Source organism: Diadema setosum, chromosome 14 (assembly GCF_964275005.1).
Source record: "Diadema setosum chromosome 14, eeDiaSeto1, whole genome shotgun sequence".
Taxonomy (NCBI): domain Eukaryota; kingdom Metazoa; phylum Echinodermata; class Echinoidea; order Diadematoida; family Diadematidae; genus Diadema; species Diadema setosum.
The window spans coordinates 15784866-15806197 of NC_092698.1; positions in this window are offsets into that span (position 1 = coordinate 15784866).

Here is a 21332-nt window from a genome sequence, read left to right on the forward strand (position 1 = left end):
AAAAACAAATGTAAGGGGGATCGAATTTACGTGTATTATACATAGGGATTCACATACAGAAAAAAAAAATTAACAGGGGGAGATTTTCCTTTACATTTGGATTCAAATGAATGTAACAATATTATTAGTACATACTAATAATCCTTTGTGAAGTCTGAGGGAACAAAATCGTTCTACAAAAATTGTTATGGGCAATAATTATTCCTTCTGCTTTCTGAAAGAGTCAGGTGCTCTTTCATTCTGCTACCAAAAAAAAAAAAAATCTCTTTTCTAGTTTCTTTGTATCACTGCCCACCTGTGACATCACAAATTGTTCTCTGCTTTAAAAACAGATGTGGTTTTCACATAAAAAATACAAGCCAATAGGAGAGTTATTTGAGTTATAATAATCAGCGCATGTCTTGTCCGCTAGTCCAAGGAGGTGGTGCCTCCGTGGTCAAACCATCCAGGCTGGAGTCATATTACCCCTTGCTGGAGGATTTTTGTATGCAGGTACAAGTGTGTATATTTATATATATGAGTGACATGCAAGTTTTGATAGGAGGGCGCAACACCGAAACAAGAAACGGCGGATATTACACGGATCGATAACAAGCATGACGGAGCTCCAATATGATATGATCGACCCACGTGGCATTTACCTCAAGAATTGACATTGATTGGATCACTCCTAAAACGAAATGAAAGTGATTTGTAAATGGTATTCAGAGCGTAGATAGAACCTAACAGTTCAGCCACGCATTATTTCAGAACACGTGTGCGGAGTGTTGCGGGCTTGCACATGGCTCTTATCTTCATAGTGCAGTTGTGACTGCTACGTGTTGAACCTCAAGATGGAGCGGGGAGTCGTGGTGGGATGCGGTGAAGTTCTCCTTCGCTGGAGCATTGCTCTGTTCAGTTTGGTCTTTTGTTTTTCCCTTATAATCATGCCAGGTGGAATTTTGCCAGCGAACGCGATAGATGCGAATGGCACAAACGTGTGCAGTATCAACGGAACGTGAGTATTATGATTTATAACTTTCTGTAGTTAGGCCTGTGGAAGGAGATAGAGGTTGTTGGGGATTTTAGGCAGTCCCACACTACAGACGGCATTTCGAACTCGCACTATTTATACATGCGTTGTCATAACATTTTTTTTTTTTTCAATCTGGGGTCGCGTAGAGGAATGCGACCCACGTCTAGGTCGCTCCTTGAAGTGAAAGTCCACACCGTTTGAAGCTCACACCTCTCTCACCTCTCTTACAGCTTTGAACGAAATCAGTGTTAGGCATTTCCTTCAAAATTGCACACTGTGATGACGATGACATGTTTGAATAAAAAGTTTGAGCATAAAACGAATTATGGTTCATTACGTATGAAAGTGAAGTTGCTAGTTCTAGTAATATACTATACCGGTATAGAAACTGTAGGCCTAATTAGCACGAAGTGCATGTAAAGGTATTGGATCGACCTTAAAAGCGTTTTGCGTGCTGAAGATGTATAGATCTACATTGTACAACATAATGTACATTTCAGCATAATTTACCAAAGTATTTTCTACTACCGGTGTAGTAAACTCATCTATACGGTCCCACATGTTTTCACCGTTTTCAAACATGTCCCAAATACAGGCACAAAAGGTGGAAAGCTAGGCGATGATGTCTCCGTGTCATCCACGTCATTCACGTCATCTTTTATGATTAATCATAAAATTACCATCTAAATCCAACCATTCAATGTATATTCTCTCTCTTTAAAAGTCATTATGCTCGACTGTCTCAAGACGTGAATAACATTCTTTTCATCGATTTCGTATCAAAATAGGAACTTGATGAGTAATTCGTGCGTACATGTCAATAGGATACGTATGAGATAATGACTATGACTAAGTCATTACCTACTGTTTGATTTAGGTAATCCTATGTGGATGTCACTATATTTTAGTGGTAATTTTTCCCTGCGATTTGAATTAAAATTCTACAATTCTCTTGGATGAACGTCACGAGACCGACACCCACGAGTCATACAGCTAGCTCACAAGTTGAGTTATACAGCTCACGAGTCATACAGCCCATTAGTTCGTTCAACACTAATTCAAGGGAAGGCCCACGAGACCGTGTTGTATCTGTCGAACTCGTGGGCTGTTTTTATCTAGTGTCGAACTCACGGGCTTTATTTGCCTAGTGTCGAACTCATGGGCTGTATGACTCGTGAGCTGTATGACTCATTTTTAATGTCATGGGCTGTATGACTCGTGAGCTGTATGACTCATTTTTAATGTCGAACTCGTGGGCTATATGACTCGTGGGTGTCCGTCTATAGTGGGATGACCTCATTCTCATAATCCCCATGTGCGAAAGCCAAACGTTGGTGTGGCATACATGCGTGGGACACCAGTCCTGACACGGCAGGCCTATCACAGTGGTAACACCCTTTGGGTGGTAACATGTTCTGAAAGCACTCTTCCTTAAGTTATTGAGCTACTTTGCAAAATATGTATTCACAGCTATAATTTGAAGGAGGGCATATACTGCAAAAGTTGTAATTTCTTCTTGTATTCATTAATTGGATCATACTGGACCCCATGGAAGACCAGCTTAGCACAGCTGAATAAAAATGGGCTATCCAGCCATCTTCTCAGATGGAACTGAACAAACAAACAAACAAACAAACAAACAAACAAACAAACAAACAATTGTTTTCTTTGTCGTCTTAATCTAGCGTATTCGTCATTCGAAATTGTCTTATGGATTTACTAGGCCTTTTTGCCGGCTAGATTTCAATCAGATTTATTGATAGGTAAAGATATTAACGAGCACTTTACCACGGTGCTCCAATGTAAACAATCATCGGATTACCGATACTTCCTAAAATTTATCAAGCTGTTTCTTCCTCTTTCTCTCTCTGTGCGTGATCTCATGGATGTAGTGTGAAGGTAATAAAAGACTAATCGGAATGCCGCATTTATATTATGTTTTCATGAGACTGACCATGGTATTATCACTTAGTCTGCATTAGCGGACCTCAGTGTTAGCCAAAAACTTGCACTTAAAACACAAGGTAGATTCATCCATCACTAACGTTGCATATGTTCTGTAGGCCCTATTTATATTCACTATTATTTTGTCACTGTCAGAGAAACGCAGAAATACTGTTAGACATCGGATTGATATTACAAGTAGTGTGCATTTAGAGGACAAGTCCACCTCCATATCATCCATCGTATGTGGATTGAGTGAATACAGTAATATTAGTAGAACACATCAGTGAAAGTTTGGAGAAAATCGGACAATCTGTTCAAAAGTTCTGCGCAGTCACAGCTTGATGAGAAGACTACTACAGTGTACGATGTCACATGTGTAGAACGATACATAAGGAAATTATAAAGAGAATTTCACAAATTTTTGTTTTTGAAAAATGTGCACATTTCCTCGACTTGTCACTGACGTATGATAAGGGTAATATTATTCCCCCAGCCTTCTGAACGATGCAAGCCAAGCGTTCTTTTATTATGCGAAAAAAGTGAAAATATGTTGAATTTTCTTTATAGTTTCTTTATATAGTTCTACACATGTGACATCACAAGCTGTAGTAGTCTCCTCATCAGGCAGTGACTGAGCAGAAACTTCGAAAATCATAACTTTGGAACGGATTTTCCGATTTTCCTGAAAGTCTCAATGATGTGTTCTACTAATATTGCTGCATTCACTCAGTCCACATGACTATGAAGATGGACTTGCCCTTTAATGTTGTGTTGTTTAGATCTTAATGTAGTTGAATTCCAAGTATAATGTGAGGAAAATATTATCTGTTGCAATTTGTTTCGGGTGTTTTCGCTGGACTATATGAAAGTAACATACTATGCGCAAGTGATTGGTCTTCCTTATTATCATGTTACTGAGTTAAAAAAAAAATACAACAATAACAACCTTCTTCGTCATTCTCTGCAGGTTCAATGTGACTTACAACATTACAGTAAAACAGTCATACACACAGAGTTTCAGGAGACGTTGCTATTTCATTTGGACATGCACAGCCTATAGGCAAGTATTTGTTTTTCTTCCTGTAATTTTCCTCCATGCCCCCCCCCTCCTGCTTTCATCCCTCCTATCTTTCCAAGTCTTACTATTTTAACTCTCCATTGTCCTTCATTAAGCCAGACTTTCACTCGAATTCTTAGACTCTCGATCAAGTTTATTTGTATAGTTTACAATAAAAAAAAGTACCTGATGCACAGATTTCAATGACAGCGTCAAGTAAGGTGAACATAATTTAAATTGCAATATCACTGAGTTGCACAAATTCATTGTCTTGTGCTTAAAGATTGGCAACGCGGTGACATATTCGATTCGTTTGAGGGCAAGTCCAAGATAATGTCCCCTCAGATGCTCAAAATTCATCTTGATTTTATCAAAAAGTTATTGATATCATGTTGTAGCCAAAGAGTTAAATCATATATTTCCAGCAAAGAAAATATTGAATTATGCAAATTTATGCAAGAAATATGGCCTTGATTTGCATAAATCAAAAACAAACCTTACGTATGGGACAAATTATAAATATTCATCTAAAATCAGTTGAATTTGTCCTTGACCTAGTTCCTTTATGGACATGACCCCTGTATGAGTTAGTATAATCTGCAATTGGTAAGACAAGGTCAGCACATTAATTATGCAAATTATGCACTTTCCCAGAACATAGTGTCCCATACGTAAGGATTTGAGTATGTTTTTTTTAAGTTTTTTCTGAAGATTTGTAACATTGACCAATCATACTTAATTAAGTTCTAATTTATTCATTTCAACTCCAGATTAGCAAAACTAAATGAGGAAATTTAATTAGTCCTTCATCTTATAACTAATTAAAGTTTGCTTACGTATGGGACAAATGCCTTACGTATGGGACATTACATGCAAAGTGAATGGGAAAACCGCCTTTTGACATGGATGCTATATGTCCTTACATTTGTTTGGTTAATGGTTATCTTTGCACTCTGAAGGATATGTCTATATATCTGCCTCTCCTACTCAGTTGACCTCAGGGAGAGTGTAAGAACAGCATTATTGAGTCATTCTATGATTAAGAAAGGAAAATAAAGAATATTCATTTATACTTGTATTTTCTTATTTTCATTACAGGCTGTGCAGCTTGTCTTAAATTAACATTCCCCGTTAACATTTTGATATTGGACATTTTCTTAATTCAGTTATCATTTTCAACTTTACCTCTCTACAAAATGACTTTGTCCAAGAATGGGATTCTCTGAGTGTCATTTTAGGTGCAGTACACTGTTCAGCATGTACCACAGGTTGTACAGCCTCAAAAGCGAAATCAAAACAATTGTGCTTATGGCGCGCATCAATGACAACATTATACATAGGTCTTACTGAAAAGAAAAATCACTTAAGGTGTGAGCAGGTAACTTTGTCATTACTAGAGTTGATAGCAAAGGAAAAACCCTATGAGAATACTTTTTATTTTGATATGATTGTTAATATTTCAACTGCTCACCCTCAGAATATGTCATGACTTATCAAGGTTATGAACATGATTTCTGAAAATCCTGTAAAATGAAGACTATAGTTTACATTTGCTATAAACCACAATATCAATACTGGTTCTGTGGTTGGAGTGCTAAAAACACAAATTACACAAACAAATAGGGAATTCAATTTTCTTTTCTATTTTGTGTTTGAAGAGACAGATGTGCTCTGAGACACCTTCATCAACTCATACTTACTTTGTACCCCACATCTACACAATAAATATTATCAACATACATTGCAATCTGGTAGTGTATGGTCAAATGAGGTTATTAGAATTTATTCAAAATTGTAATTTGCAGATCAGTGAGTTACTTAAGTGTTTCAAATCTAGATTTGAATGTGCAAATGATAATCTTTCCTGTATCATTACACAAGCATGTATGTATGTACAAAGTAACACAAATTTTGTCGTCTTTGGTTTCATAGACACGAAGCCAAGCAATTTGAAAAAAAAAAAAACAGCATTGGTACATACATTCTTCTATCTCCTTAAAATTTACAACTTTCATTAAAATTTGATTGATTTTGCAGTTCAGCTAAAATTCACATGGCAAAACATGATGAGTACAGAGCAAAATTAAGTACTCTTGTTGTTGTTGTGTTTTTTGCTGCATTTCAAACAATTATAAAGCTTTATAAAAACTTAGACAACTTGCAAGGTAAGCCTAGAGCTACTGAAAGTACCCACTTCAAACTGTATTTGCAAATTACATTGTACATGACATTTGATTCTAAACTTGAAATTATCAAGACTACAAATTAGTTATTGTACATGTACATGTATGCTATATCAAGGTCACAAGCTAGAATTCGCTCATTTTTTTTTCATTTGATGAAAAAATATTGACTAGAGTAATTACAAATGGGCTAGACATAGAGTGTCAGTATACTGTATCTGTATGTGTAGACATCATGAGGACAGTGTTAATGCATGACGGAATCCAAACTAAGACATTTAATTGTAAATTGGTAATTACTTTTATTTGTTTGTTTTTTTTTTAGCTTTTGCTAGGTACCTGAACCGGGAAAGTACCCACTTAGAAGTCTATTTCATTTGTTACATGTTGTAGCATGATTTGTGGAACTGAATATGACACTATGGGGAAATTTAAAGTCATTCCCATGAATGCATTTGTGCACTAAAAGACAAAATGTCCCATACGTAAGTTGAGCCATGTCCCATACGTAAGGTGTACTTTCGTTAATTAAACCAACTTCATGAAAATATGCTTTATTCTTTTGCAGTGAAACTTTGCTGAAAGATACTTCAGTATTGTACCTTTCTTCACTTCCAAACAGAACTTGATCAGTAAGGTACTTTCAGAGAATTTTCAGTTCAAACTTTATTTTGAAAAATCCAGTTTTTCTCTGGTCCCATACGTAAGTTGGCATATTTTTCTTAATAAAACCATTAACCCAAGGTCAAATGACATCAAACTTAAACACAATATTCTTCTCAGGGATACCAGTCCTCCTGATGATAAACAATAAAATCCAAGTGCTCCTTCATTACTTTTCAGAGGTTTGAAATCTCTGAATGTCCCATACGTAAGGTGCGCGATATCTTGGACTTGCCGTCGAGCAACTAACAAATCATGGGCCTGAAGTATCTTTTGTATTCCTATGATATTGATTTTATTATTAAGACAAAAAAAAAAAACAACAAAAAAAACTTCTATTTACGTTCGAACTCGTAATAATGGTAAGTAAGGTTTGTGTAAAGCCAAAGGTATCCACGGCCATCTGTAACGTTCAGCATATTGGACTACTAGCTAGATAACCATTACATTTAATATACCATTTTATATTGCCATTGTATTTCGATAAACTGCAATATTATGATGCAACAGTAACCACATGAGTGATAGATTCGAGTTATTGCCATTTCTCATACAAATAACCAGTCTTCCTGGTCACATTACGGTCTGCGTCTCTGTTTCGGCTCTGTCGCATTTCCCACAGGGTAGCGTATCGAGCTGTTATCATCTCGCAAACTCGAGAAGTGAACAAAACCGTTTCCGTCTGCTGTCCCGGATGGGCTACGACCAGTACGACTAACTCGTGTCTCACTCGTAAGTTTGATGCCAGAGCAGGTATACAGGCGACAATCTGGCTTCATTTTTAGTAAAACAAAACAACCGCATATTATTTTTTTTTTTCAATACAAGCAATGTGTGAAAAGTGCACTTATCATAATATGATTGAGCACAGCATTACGTCATGTAGAAGCCCGTCCAGTTTTGGGGAACGCACTGTTCGTTCCCCCGGTCATTACTGAAGCTGTGGATCCAACCGGAATTAGATAACAAATCAAAGTTTGAACGTGGTGTAATTCTATTATCACGATGTTCATAATTTCAGCAACATGTGATTGTTCAGACTGACTTTGTGTCGAGTTAAAGCGAGTGAGATAAAGAAGAGGGAGAGGGAGGGAGGGAGAGAGAGAGAGAGTAAAACAAGATCCGATGAAGCATGAGCTGCTGTTCTGTATGGTATAGGAACTCACCGGTATATCAGCTGTCATAACGAGGCGGGAAGCGCGAATTCTGGCGATTAGCCCATGTGTGATTTTGTACATGTATGATTTTACTGAAGATACTGAAGATAGTAGTGATGCATGATAGTAATCATCGTTATTACTATGTATATCACAACAAAAATCACAATAATGGATTTTGTAATTGTTGCAGGATTTAAAGGAAACGCGCATTGAGGATATGGATACATTAATGGAATGTATTCTGGTTTCAAATCTTCTTTCATTTCCGGTGCCTGAGTATATTATATGGCGAAGGAGAGCGATAATGTAGGAACGTAAGTATTTGAGAAGATTTAACAACGTAAAGACACCGCATCGTGTAATGCAAAAATGTTATTGTCTCTTCACTGTTCTTTTGTGTTTCATGATTGTCCTTTCGTCTGCGCGCCGTGTGCTTGCATGACTGTTACCGTTGCACTGTTCTTTCATGTGCATGATTAGACCATGACTGTTATAGTTCCACATTTAGACGTATCACTCACAATTCCTCTTCAGTTCCACGTGGGAGACGTTGAGGCTGTTTTGTCTTACAAGAGCGGGGGATGCTGGGTTAATCCTTAATGTATGTCAAAGGCTAAACCAAACGAGAATCACCCGATATGAAACTTGATACTTCGACGCATCGCATGATCTTTGGCACCGACAGTAAATTTTGCATGGGCGGTGTATTATGCTTCGTTCAACTAAATGCGTGAGAGGTTATGATAACATAGGGAACTCCCTTGATGCGACCTTTGCTCTTTTCTTTTCCTAGTCTTTAAATGGGAATTTGCCCCATTTTGTTCTTTTTGTGAATTCCATCCATGCAGAAACATTTTAGCAGGGCACAAGTCGTCTTTGAAGGTTGAGGGAACTGCACAAGAGAAGTCCACAAATTCATTTTTTTTTTTCTCGCGTAATGAAAGGACGCACTAATTGATCTCAGGGAGAATGACATTAAGTTAAGTGTTATGTGAGTAAAAAGACGAGGAGATGTGTACTTTTTCATTAAAAATTAACTTTGCGGAATTCTCTTTATATGTTTCCTTTGTAGTTATTCTCCTACTGTGTGACATCACGAATTGTTTTAGTTTTCTCACCTTCAGCCATGACGGCACAAGGATCTTATCAAAACATTTCGTGAACATTTCACTTTTGAACAGGTTGTTCGATCTTCCTAGAATATCACTGATGACACTGATGGAGGGGAACCATTGATCTTTGACCCCACCTTGGCCTGCAGCGCCCCCCCCCCCCACCCACCCCACTCACACCACGCCCTCACACATTAAAAAGCATTTACCGGCCCCTGTTACTGGTGGCTTTAATCCTGTCTTGGGTGATGACGACACTCTGCTCGCTGATCCTGCAATACTGAATTTGAACTTGAACTTGAATTAGGGCATTTGACGAAGACTAGTGCAGCCTGGGCGTGCCAGTACCTTGGTAGTGACTTCTTTTCTATCAGGTTACCAGAGTATACTTCTGCCGTACATTACGCTCCTGCACATGTCTATTATTTCATCAAGTACTTCATTTCGCCACTTAAAGAGATGTGCTTTCTAATGACTTTGGTGGAAAACAATTCTAGTTACGAAAACATAGATATCACATGTCATCACCACTATAGCGTTGTTAAGCAAATCAACGTTGGTGAAGGTGATGGGACAAACTATCACTTCCGAAGCGATCTGGATGTAGCTATCTTTCCGAAGCGCAGCTGAGGAAAGATAGCGTACACATTCAGATCACCGAGGAAGTGATAGTTTGCCTCATTGCCTGAAACTAAAAGTTGATTATTAACAAATTTTGCTTTATATTCCACATCTAGGGTCCTAGATATTCCCATTTTATTCCACATCTGAAATCGTTTTAGCTGTCTAAGGGCATCCTCAGGGCTTAGGCTACGTAGTTTACTATTATCTTTGCTTTAGACGTAATATGCGCGTAGATGACAAAACAACGGATTTGCCAAATTTCGCTGCGCCAACCACAGATTGCCAATTGTAACGGGTAGGTATGCTGGTATTGAACATTGTGATCGATTTTGTAATTTATGTAATTCTAATAGACTAGGGGATGAATTTCACTATTTATTTGAGTGTCATATATTGAATAATGCCAGGAATAAATTCATTAAGTCCTATTATAGAATAAGACCAAACACTTTAAAGATGTCTCAGTTATTTAATTCCAGAAATCGTAGTGAGTTGATAATAATTTAGCTAAATTTTGTAAGGAAATAATGAAGCTCCATAAGAAATAATTATTTTCCCCGCCGAACGAGTTCGAGCAGGGGACTATGAAACGGGCTCCGTACGTGTGTGTGTCCGTGTGTCCGTGTGTCCGTGTGTGCGTCCGTGTGTGATCAAAATCTTCAATTTGCTACTTCTCTGTCATTTATGAGCCAATTTTGATTCTGTTTGCTTTATATGATAGCACTACATGGGAGCTTTGAAACTTCTACACAGAATTTCAGTTGTGACCTTTGACCTTGACCTTTGACCTGTATTGTACATTTTGCTACAAAATGCTGCTCCTTCGCCATTTCTAACCCGATTTCGATTCCGTTTGCTTTATGTGATGGCACTAGGTGAGGGCTTCAAAACGTCTACACAGAATTTTGACCTCTGACTTCTTTGACCTTTGACCTTGATTTTTGACCTATATTGTACATTTTGCTACAAAATGCTACTCCTTCGCCATGTCTAACCCGATTTCGATTCCGTTTGCTTTATGTGATGGCACTAGGTGAGGGCTTCAAAACTTCTACACAGAATTTTGACCTCTGACTTCTTTGACCTTTGACCTTGATTTTTGACCTATATTGTACATTAAAATGCTACTCCTTCGCCATTTCTAACCCGATTTCGATTCCGTTTGCTTTATGTGATGGCATTAGGTGAGGGCTTCAAAATTTCTACACAGAATTTTGACCTTTGACTTCTTTGACCTTTGACCTTGATTTTTGACCTGTATTGTACATTTTGCTACAAAATGCTTCTCCTTCGCCATTTCTAATCTCATTTCGATTCCATTTGCTGTAAGTGATGACACTAGGTGAGGGCTTCAAAACTTCTACACAGAATTTTGACCTTTGACCTTGATTTTTGACCCATATTGTACAATGGCTACAAAATGCTACTCCTTCGCCATTTCTAACCCGATTTCGATTCCGTTTGCTTTATGTGATGGCACAAGGTGAGGGCTTCAAAACTTCTACACAGAATTTTGACCTTGGACTTCTTTGACCTTTGACCTTGATTTTTGACCGACATTTTATTGTACATTGGCTACAAAATGCTACTCCTTCGCCGTTTCTAACCCGATTTCGATTCCGTTTGCTTTATGTGATGGCACTAGGTAAGGGCTTCAAAACTTCTACACAGAATTTTGACCTTTGACTTCTTTGACCTTTGACCTTGATTTTTGACCTATATTGTACATTTTGCTACAAAATGCTACTTCCGGCGGGGACATATATTACGCACCGCGTAATTTCTACTTTTCCTTGTTATTAATATCATTATTTGTATTTTTTTCATGTAAATATAGCTCTTTACAATGTTTTGCTTTATATTATTGAAATTGCTTTTATCTGCGTTATTGTTGTCCTGCTTTTTTTGCTTTTTTTAACTGTTTTGTTTGTCTTGCTTCTCTCTTTACTTCTCTCCCTCTCTCTCACTCTCTTTCTCTCTTCTGGGTCCTACACCATTCTGTATATTTTTTGTATATTTTGTAAATATCATGCAATTTTCTGTATATATATATATATATATATATATATATGATTTACAATGTATTAATGTATTAATTAACTGATTTTATCTGTTACGATGTTTGTTTGAATTTTCTTGAATACCCTGACGTTGGGTGACATAAGAAAAAAAAAACAACCATTGTCATTGTCATTGTCATTGTCATTGCCCCGCGCTTGGCACCGAAATGAAAGTGCGTTGCACTGTGGTCTATCACTTGACTGACCCAGGCAGGTCAAATGATAGACCACAGTGCAACGCACTTTTATTTCGCGCGTACTCAAAATTGTAAGTTGTATCTTTTGGCCGTGATTTGTCCCCCGTTCAGCGGGGGATATCAAGACACGTGTGGGACGGTCGATCGTAAAAAAGATACAATCTCTCCCTCTCTCCCCGCGAAGAGGGGGATCGTCTGAACGCCGAGTTAGTTTGGTGGTTGTCCCGGCGTTCAGATGATCCCTGTCTTCGCGGGGAGAGAGTCTTGATATCCCCCGCTGAACGGGGGACAAATCACGGATAGTGGTGTCGTAGGTCACCGTTTGCGCGTACAAAATGGCATTTTGAGCATGCGCACTTACGAGGAAAACAGCTGCATGAGCTGCGCGCTCTGTCCCCCAGGTCAGTGCCGTATGGCACTGCCCCAGGTTGCCGGGGGATGTCCTGGCAAACGGGAGATTCCCCTCGAAGCGGGGGATCGTCTGAACGCAGGGTGTTTGTATCACGCATTAGGACTGTGTGCACCAAAGGGATTTTTCTCCTTCCCACCAGTCACTGGGGAAAATCTCTTTGGTGTGCACCAGTGCCGTATATAACCCTAACCCTAACCCTAACCCTGGTGTGCACTAAGAGATCAGCGAAACAAAATGACAATCATCATATAGAGTGTAACGAACTTTTCTTCTTCGGTGATGTGATGGGCAAAACTATACGCTTTATCACGTGATCAGCTCTTGACCAATCCTATAGCAAGATTCTTAGTATGTGGGATATAACTGCTTATGTGGGCCATTCTCTGCTAAAGCGTTCAAAAACTGAAAATATGTGTCGCCAACGTTCCCACGATTATTTCCATTGCTAAAGGCCTGGATTGAATTGCCAGAATTGTCTATGTAACACCTGAGGGTTTGAGGAGAAAAGTAAAAAAAAAAAAAATTGTTATCGCATGCGTAAATTTTGAAATATCCACTGGTAAAGTTGGAGAAGTATCCCAAAACCCAATGTCGCCGCAATCATGTACATTTTGTATTATGCTAAAAAATTATACAAAATGAGCTTAAACCCAACATGATATTGGTAAATATAATTAACGTCTGATATATTTATGCATAAACAAGCCAAAATTTGAAATATTCCACGTCATTTCCCTCCGGAGCTCACTGAAGGTGTGTCGCCAAAATACATGTCAGATACGTTACCAAAATATTTTCATTCATAAATCAGTGAAAATAGCAGACGTGAGATACGACAATACATGTTTAATATCAGATGGATATACTTTATCAAATACAGTTAAGTTTGATTTTCTGTTTCTAAATTTCGGTTTTCAAAATCAGACCATTATCTCAAAAAACGCAGTTTCCACATTTTTTTCGCAACAGATACGTTACCTATAAATCACGACCCCCTACAAAAGTGTTTGATGTAATATTGTTTAATTGTGCATTGGTTAAGACCTTTTGAGATTATGCATCATCACAAAAAATAATTACCCATTCCTTGCAAATGTTTAACAGTTATTGCGCTTTGAAAAAACGTGCGATCAGATACGTTACGTCAGATACGTTACGTCAGATACGTTACTGAAATATGCGCGCTCTGTGAGCGTAATTTTCCTCTCATGATTACGCAAATTTTGCAAAGAGAGCGTCTCGTTTATCATGTGCTGCAGTCACTTATTTCATGGCTACCCTGTGTGGAGCGCTCGGTAGTCGTTTCGACGGAGCATTTACTGTAAATTTTCACCGTTCTTCGGAAGACATCTCGTAAATGCGTTTGTCAAAATAATCTTTAGATAATAACGGTACATTTGGCATGTTTATGATATCAATAGTTTATGTTTAGTGCTAATTTAGTACAAGTGCACCACCTATGCTATACATTTATTCAGTTGTCAGTAACTCGATCATGAATCTAATATTGTGTGTTGTGCCACAAAAAGCTGGTAACGTATCTGACAGGTGCGGTAACGTATCTGTCGGTTAAGATCTGGTGGTTTTTTAATAAGTTATTGTGCCGGTAGACGAATCATTTCTTCCCTAACTGCTTTGAAATGAAGCATAATGATACTTATGATTATCATTACTATTATCATTATCATTATTATTGGTATTATTATTATTATTACTATAAGGTCTATCTTTAATAATACATTATTATTGGTCGACATCGCACCGAACTTAATACTGATCCACCCATCTCTGTCCTTCATTATACATACATACATACATACATGTATACATGCATGTGTGTGCGTGTATTACATATTTTATCTTCTTTATTTTTTCCTTAATAAAGTAGAGGCCTGCATTTTCAGATATTTCACTTACGGTACCACTTTGCGCTCTTTCTCTTACCTTGCATGTACAGTATATGTTTACTTGGCACCTGTTTAGTCTCATTGTTTATATTTAGGTTAGATCTCATTAAGTTTTTGATTCCAGATTCTTTAATACAGGCAGTATTCATCTTACATTGGCTAGTTATGACTAGTTGAATTCTTTTTTACACTACTATGATGAACATAATTATTTTGATAATCATTTTCTTGGTTTCATTTCTTCTTCAGAAAATGGGGAAAACACGAGCACAAATACAAAAGGTCTGTACAGGAAAAGGAAGAAATTAAATTACCCATCCTTCCTACAAAATGAAAGATATAGCCAGGCGAGATATCGTAAACCTGTAGCAGATTTGTCAAGTTCACTTCAATTTAAAAGACGGGCATTAAACAGGATTCACACTCGAAAGTACAGGTATTGGTGTATATATCATGATGATCATATTTTCATTTTTGCTTAAATTAATTGTTTGTTTAGAAGTAAAACAAAGGTCCATAACAAAATTATTTTATTCAATTTGATAATCTAATAGATAGAAATTACAAAATTTGCAACTATACTTATACAGAGAAAACCGTTTTCTGCATGGTGATAGAGAAAATATCATACGTCATGAACAAATTAATAAACTTGTATGAATAAGAACTCAATAAATGAATATATAAATAAATCAATATATAATAATCATATATATAATATATATAGGATATATGATGTACTGTCATTACAGGGCAAAGAGAAAGAGCGCTACAGTACAAACAATAAGGCATTATTTCACATTTTCTTTAACCCATCAAGTACGTGCTGCACTACAGTACATGAAAGTCATTTCCGATTTGCTCAAATAAATTGAAAACCATTTGAAAATTGAAATCTCACTTTTTCTCATCCAAATTGGCACCATTTCCAGCAGCATGACCTTTGAAATATTTGACTTTGCATAAAAAACATTGAAATATCGCATTTTAAAGGAATCTTCTGTAAAATGAAGACTTCTATGTTGCAAATTTAAAGTTGTAATGTGAAAATTGTCTCCTTAAAACTCAAATTAAGTTTTCGACCTTGATGGGTTAACATCTGTAATTATGGATGTGGAGTTATATTTACATGTTTTTAATTTATGGCAAATCGTGTAAAATGCTATTGTAAATACGTGTTAATTACATAACTTTATCATAAAAATCATATCTTAAGCGTATGTTAGGACATTGCTTGAAAATACTTAGATTGCCTGCTTGAATATCAATTGAATTTTCATGCGGGCACTGTTGAAATGTAGCCGACGAATATGCATTACACAGTGTACTATCATGCATCCTTCTTATGGAGACAGATCTCCTCTAATGTTAATATTGGATGCGTATCAAAAAGGGATTTTCTATGATATGTGATCAGAACAGGCTACTAAAATGTGTCACCTCGATATGAATAATGACGACAGGCACACAAATACTGCATTTTATCATTTATTACACACAGGAATTACAATAGATACACTTACAATGATGTTTCGATTCTGCCAGGTGCCAGAGAAGGTTACATGATTTATTTGCTAGGCAGAAAATGGATAATTATTTTTTTGTCAGATACGTTACCATGACTTTTACCGTGAAAGTGATATGTTAATGAAGAAGCATGTGAATTCACTGATTTGCATATTCAGTCTTTGTACTCTTTTACAATGAGCATAAGTAATACAAAACATGAAAAAGTCTTTCTGATGTGATTTACACCGATATACGACAAGTTACTATTGCAACAGATACGTTACCATGATAAGATTATCAAAAAACTTCCTTTGGTGATTCAGTCATTTACCAAAGTTTGTAACTATGCAAAATAATATAATTGTAACATTGTTTTAAATCTATTTGTGTGCCTTTACAATTTGAGCTCTTCACCACACATGTTTTAGAATTTACGGAAAATTAACAATTAGATTATTGGATAAATGTACAGTTCTGATATACAGATACTCACAATATACCTTTGAATTTTGATATATACAGTCAAATTTGATAGTAATTGGAGACAGAAAGTGTTACTCTTCCTGCTCTGAGCTCAAAATTCAAAAACAGATAGAGCACATTCATTAAAAGAGGTATCAATATCAATACGAGTTACGAAAAAGATGCAGAGACAGATACGTTACCATGGCCATGTGGTCATTTGCGAGATTGTTATTCCAAAAGTGTACAATAAAGCCTTTTGGAAGATGGTCATTTTTGGTCGTGTTGGCCATCCATGTAGTTGAAACCAATTTAATCAAATATATTGGCATTTTTTTTCTTTGCATGTCTAACTGAAATCAAGTGAAAAAAAAAGTTAGGAAATGTATACAAATTTTTGCGTGGACTCCTTATCAATCCAGCAAGAAGACAAAGTATATAATGAGTTTGTCTTTATTCTTACTTTAAAAAGGCAATTCGTGTTGTTGTACAGGATCAGACGCCATTCTTGGGTGAAGTTCGGTTTCAAATAGTCCGATATATCGATCTAAACCTGTTTTATACCATGCTGTGTCCTATCGGTAACGTATCTGTCATAGAGTTATATAGAGAAATGTATGCCCCACTTTGTGCCATTGTTACATTGTAAATGCGTTCCTTTGGGAATTTACTGTGTTTTGTTTCTTATCCAGCAAGTGTTGTTGTTTATATAAAGACAAGTTTTGAACAAATATTTCGTGGTTGATTTTTGGGTTTTACTCTGACTGAAATTGAACACTTTATGTGAGAATGGCCCATATGGAAATCTGACCTAGGTCGCGGTAAGGAACAAAAATAGTTAAAGTAACACATGCATGTGTAACAGAGCCTTTGAAACCAGAGTTATACCGCGACAACGTCCGGGCCCGGGCATTTTTTTAAATATTTTTTTCCCTCTGTCCGTTGAAACGGTCCCCGCAAAAATGTTGCTGTCAGACGTTGTCGAGGTAACTGTTTCCGAATTCTACCTTGTCAACTAGGGTAATTACCCCGACATATACTCCGACAACCCTTCTGTTACAGTGTATAACGTTCTCGCGGTAACAGTCCTTTGATGCCCTCAACAAGCATGTACAATAGTCCAAACAGAGTGGCACATCGCTCACGGATCGTTTTTTTTTCTCCTTTTTACGAGTGTGGGCAATGCACGCGCATGTTTGTAATATCCACTAGCGTGAGCTTCTTATGTTTTGTTTTGTTTTTCACCATTCTTCTGTTGGGTAAATGCTGCCCATCGAATAGTGCTTGTAACTTGAACATTGCTAGATTTGCCTTAAATTGTATTTTCTGCACTTTGAAATAATGGCGGTTTGAATAAATAACGATGAAGCATAATACTATGTATCATGTTTTGAGTGATCCATATATTACGGCAGAACCGGGGGCTTCCCCCCCCCCACACACACACACTTTTTTCCCCCACATTTCGGGTATACTGCAGCTGTAGGAATATACATAGGATGCAACACAACTTTGGGCCCCCTCCCCGCATTTTTTTTTCCTTTTTTTTTCACCCCGGAAGTGGCACCAGGGAAAAAAAATGTGCTTAAGCTTTTGACGTTTGCCAGTCGATGAAGCGCGGGTAAGGCCTTTTCTTTTAATTTCTATTATTTTGGAAGTGGAATCAGATATAAAGTGCCCCCCCCCCCTCACTTATTTAAAAAAAAAAAAAAAAAAAAAAAAAAAAAAAAAAAAAAAAAAAAAAAAAAAAAAACGTGGCGCCGGTGTAGCGGCAGATAGCGTTCCGCGGCGTTTTTTGTTCTAAAACAGTATCCGCCGGCAGATCGTGTCCCAACACTGGCGGATACTGTTCTGAAGCGCAGGTATCGTTAATATCGTTGCTTCTCACTGTGGTTTCTTCTTTTCGCTGCTTCTGCCAATGCGCCCCTGCTTGTTCGCTGCTTCCATTTCGAGTTTCACGGACAATACCTCTATATTTGCTGCTTCCGCCCCTCGCTGCTGCTGTTTCGCTGCCTCCACTTACACTCCAGACCGGTATTCCGTGGTTGATGTGGAGCAGCTAGCTCTGGTCCGCACGTATCTTTTTTTTTTTCGTAGCCAGGCGAGAAATTATCTTATAAATATTCATTACGCAAGCAGGAAAAGCCTCGATTTTCGTCGAATACGTCTAGTTCTGCGCCGTATCCCTGTGTGTGTGTGTGTGTGTGTGTGTACGCGTGTACAAATCAGGAGAGTTTGTGCAAAGTCACATAAAGCTTCCAAATTTCTTCACATATTATTGAAAAATAGTAATTTGGGGGCTGTCTACAATTGTGCATTAGATATCTCGATTGATATAACTTTGGGACAATTTCACATGGCTGAAGAGTAAGTCTCAGATTTATTGAAACCTAAAGGGTGCCTTGTACAAAATTGTGATGAGATCTGTAGGGAGAGAGAAAAATACAAATGGGATAAGAACGCTTTTATGAACACAGGTGTATTTCTTTTATGTAGCTTTATAACTGTAAAGATTACAAATGAAAAAATAAAGAGCAATCTTTAATTCTATTCCATAAGGAGGCAGAAATGCTGCTTTTGAATAGCATTATGATCCCTCCCCCTCCCTCCCCCCCCCCCTCCCCTCGGCTCCCCCTCAAACGAGAAAATGAAAGGGATCGCGAGGCAGAATTCACTCCAGTGCACATGGTGCAGGTATCATGCCTCGGTGCAGGTATCATGCCTCGGTGAATGCAGCACTTTGCTTACTAAAATGTCCGCTGATTATAAAAATGTCAACAAATTATAAAAATGTCAACCGTGAGTCCCTGTAGCGTATTCAAAGAGAGGCGTAAGTCCCTGACGATTCATACAGCATTTTGCTTACTAAAATGGCTGCCGTAAAGCTCGCGCAACTATTGGTAGCATGCAATACAGTAGCCACTTGGAACCTAATCCGCGCAGCGCGGAACTCTTTCAACAGTCCCTGACGAAGATCACGTGCACGCGGCAGGTTAAGCAACGCTATTACAACGTAGTAGCCTGTACGTACAAAATCCGCCGCTGTACAGTATCTGCCGTAACTTATCGCGGCAGATTTTAGCCCATGTCGGAACGATAACTGCCGATTGAAACGATAACTGCCGGCGGATACTGTTTTAGAACAAAAAACGCCGCGGAACGCTATCTGCCGCTACACCGGCCGTGAGCTTATCTTTTTAGTGGACCACTCTTTTTCCACACCTACTTTATTGTCATTCTTCAAAGCATCCCTATTTATAGTTTTTCTCAGTTATTACTACTTATATTACCGTAATAGGCCTATACTATGTGATTCACTTTTTGTTTTGTATTTCTTTTTCCTTGATTGAAATTAATCAAACTATGTGATTGCTTTAAGCATGTTTTGTTGTATAATACTTTGTTTCATTGATGCTTGATGGTTAATAAAAAGATATAAACTGAACTGAACTGAACTCAACATGTGCATGGATTGTCACCACAGCCCCTTCGCGCACGAACGGGTATAATGGGTTGTTACCTACCGGGAGAAGGTTATCGGTGTGTGTCTGTTAAAACGGTACCCTTCGCTCTCTCCTGCAGTACTGTTGTATTGCCCGAGGCAAGAATTTTTGTTCACCGGATGTTGTCCTGACGTTGTCGGCGTAAGGTATGTGAAAACTGCAGAGCTAGCAGTGACCACGCCGCGTATATAATGTCTTAGACGAGAACCATAGGATGAACGGCTTCCTTGATTCCGCTCATGATTATTCCGTAGCTAGCCTATACAAATATACCAAGTGGGGCTCAATCAACCAATCCAAACCTACGACATTATTGACGATTCGTCCATCAGTGTCCATATGCGACACAAGTTATTACTACAGAAACGATTGTTTTTCATGCATTTATTTCTTTTGTCATTCATCGAAAAAGAATGAATGAATGAACGATTATTTTTATGCCTCCGCCACGAAGTGGTGCCGGAGGCATTATGTTTTCGGGTTGTCCGTCCGTCCGTACGTCCGTCCGTCCGTCCGTCCGCTTTCGTTTACGCGATAACTTGAGTAATATTTACTGGAATTTTACCAAACTTGGTCCAAGTATGAAGTATGATGAGGTAATTATTTAATTAGATTTTGGGTGAAATCGGCTAAAGGTCAAAGGTCAAAGGTCAAGGTCAAATCATGAAATTGTATCCGTTTACGCGATAACTCAAGACTGGATAAAGCAAATTTCACCAAACTTTGTTGGAGGATGATGTATAATGGGACAATTACTTGATTAGTTTTTCAGTGAAATCGGACAGAGGTCAAAGGTCAAAGATCAAGGTCAAATCCTAAAATTTATCTGTTAACGTGATAACTCAAAACTGGATGAAGCAGCTTTCACCAAACTTGGTCCAAGGATGATGTATGATAGGACAATTAGTTGAGTAGATTTTAGTGACATTGGCAAGAGGTCAAAGGTCAAACGGTCAAGGTCAAATGCTACAAATGTTGCAATTTCCCCCATATCTACGCAATGCCCAAAGGTATTTTCTTGAAACTTGGTGTGGACATGTACTACTGCGTAGAGATTCTCCAGAGAGAGTTTCATGTCATAAGGTCAAAGGTCAAAAGGTCAAAGGTTAGGTGAAAATGTTGCACTATCACTTTTCTCGCAAATGGTTCAATGTATCTTCGTGGAACTTGGTACATACGCATGTACTGACTGGCAGGGATTATCTAGGGAATTTAGTGGTCATGGGTCAATAGTCAGGGGTCAAAGGTCAAGGTCATCTCCTCAAAATTTTACTATTTCCCTCATATACTAGTATATGCAATGCTTGCATTGTTAGTTTCAAAACTTAATACATGCATTACCTAATGGAGATTCTCTGGGAAATTTCCGGCCAGAAGGTCAAAGGTCAAAGGTTAAGGGTCAAAGGCCAGGTTTCTATGCCCCCCCCCCTTTCAAAAAAAAAAACATTTTGTACCGTCATTACACTCTTTCTTTATACCTTTGAAATTACTCAATGCATAAACTTATAAAAAGGTCTGTCA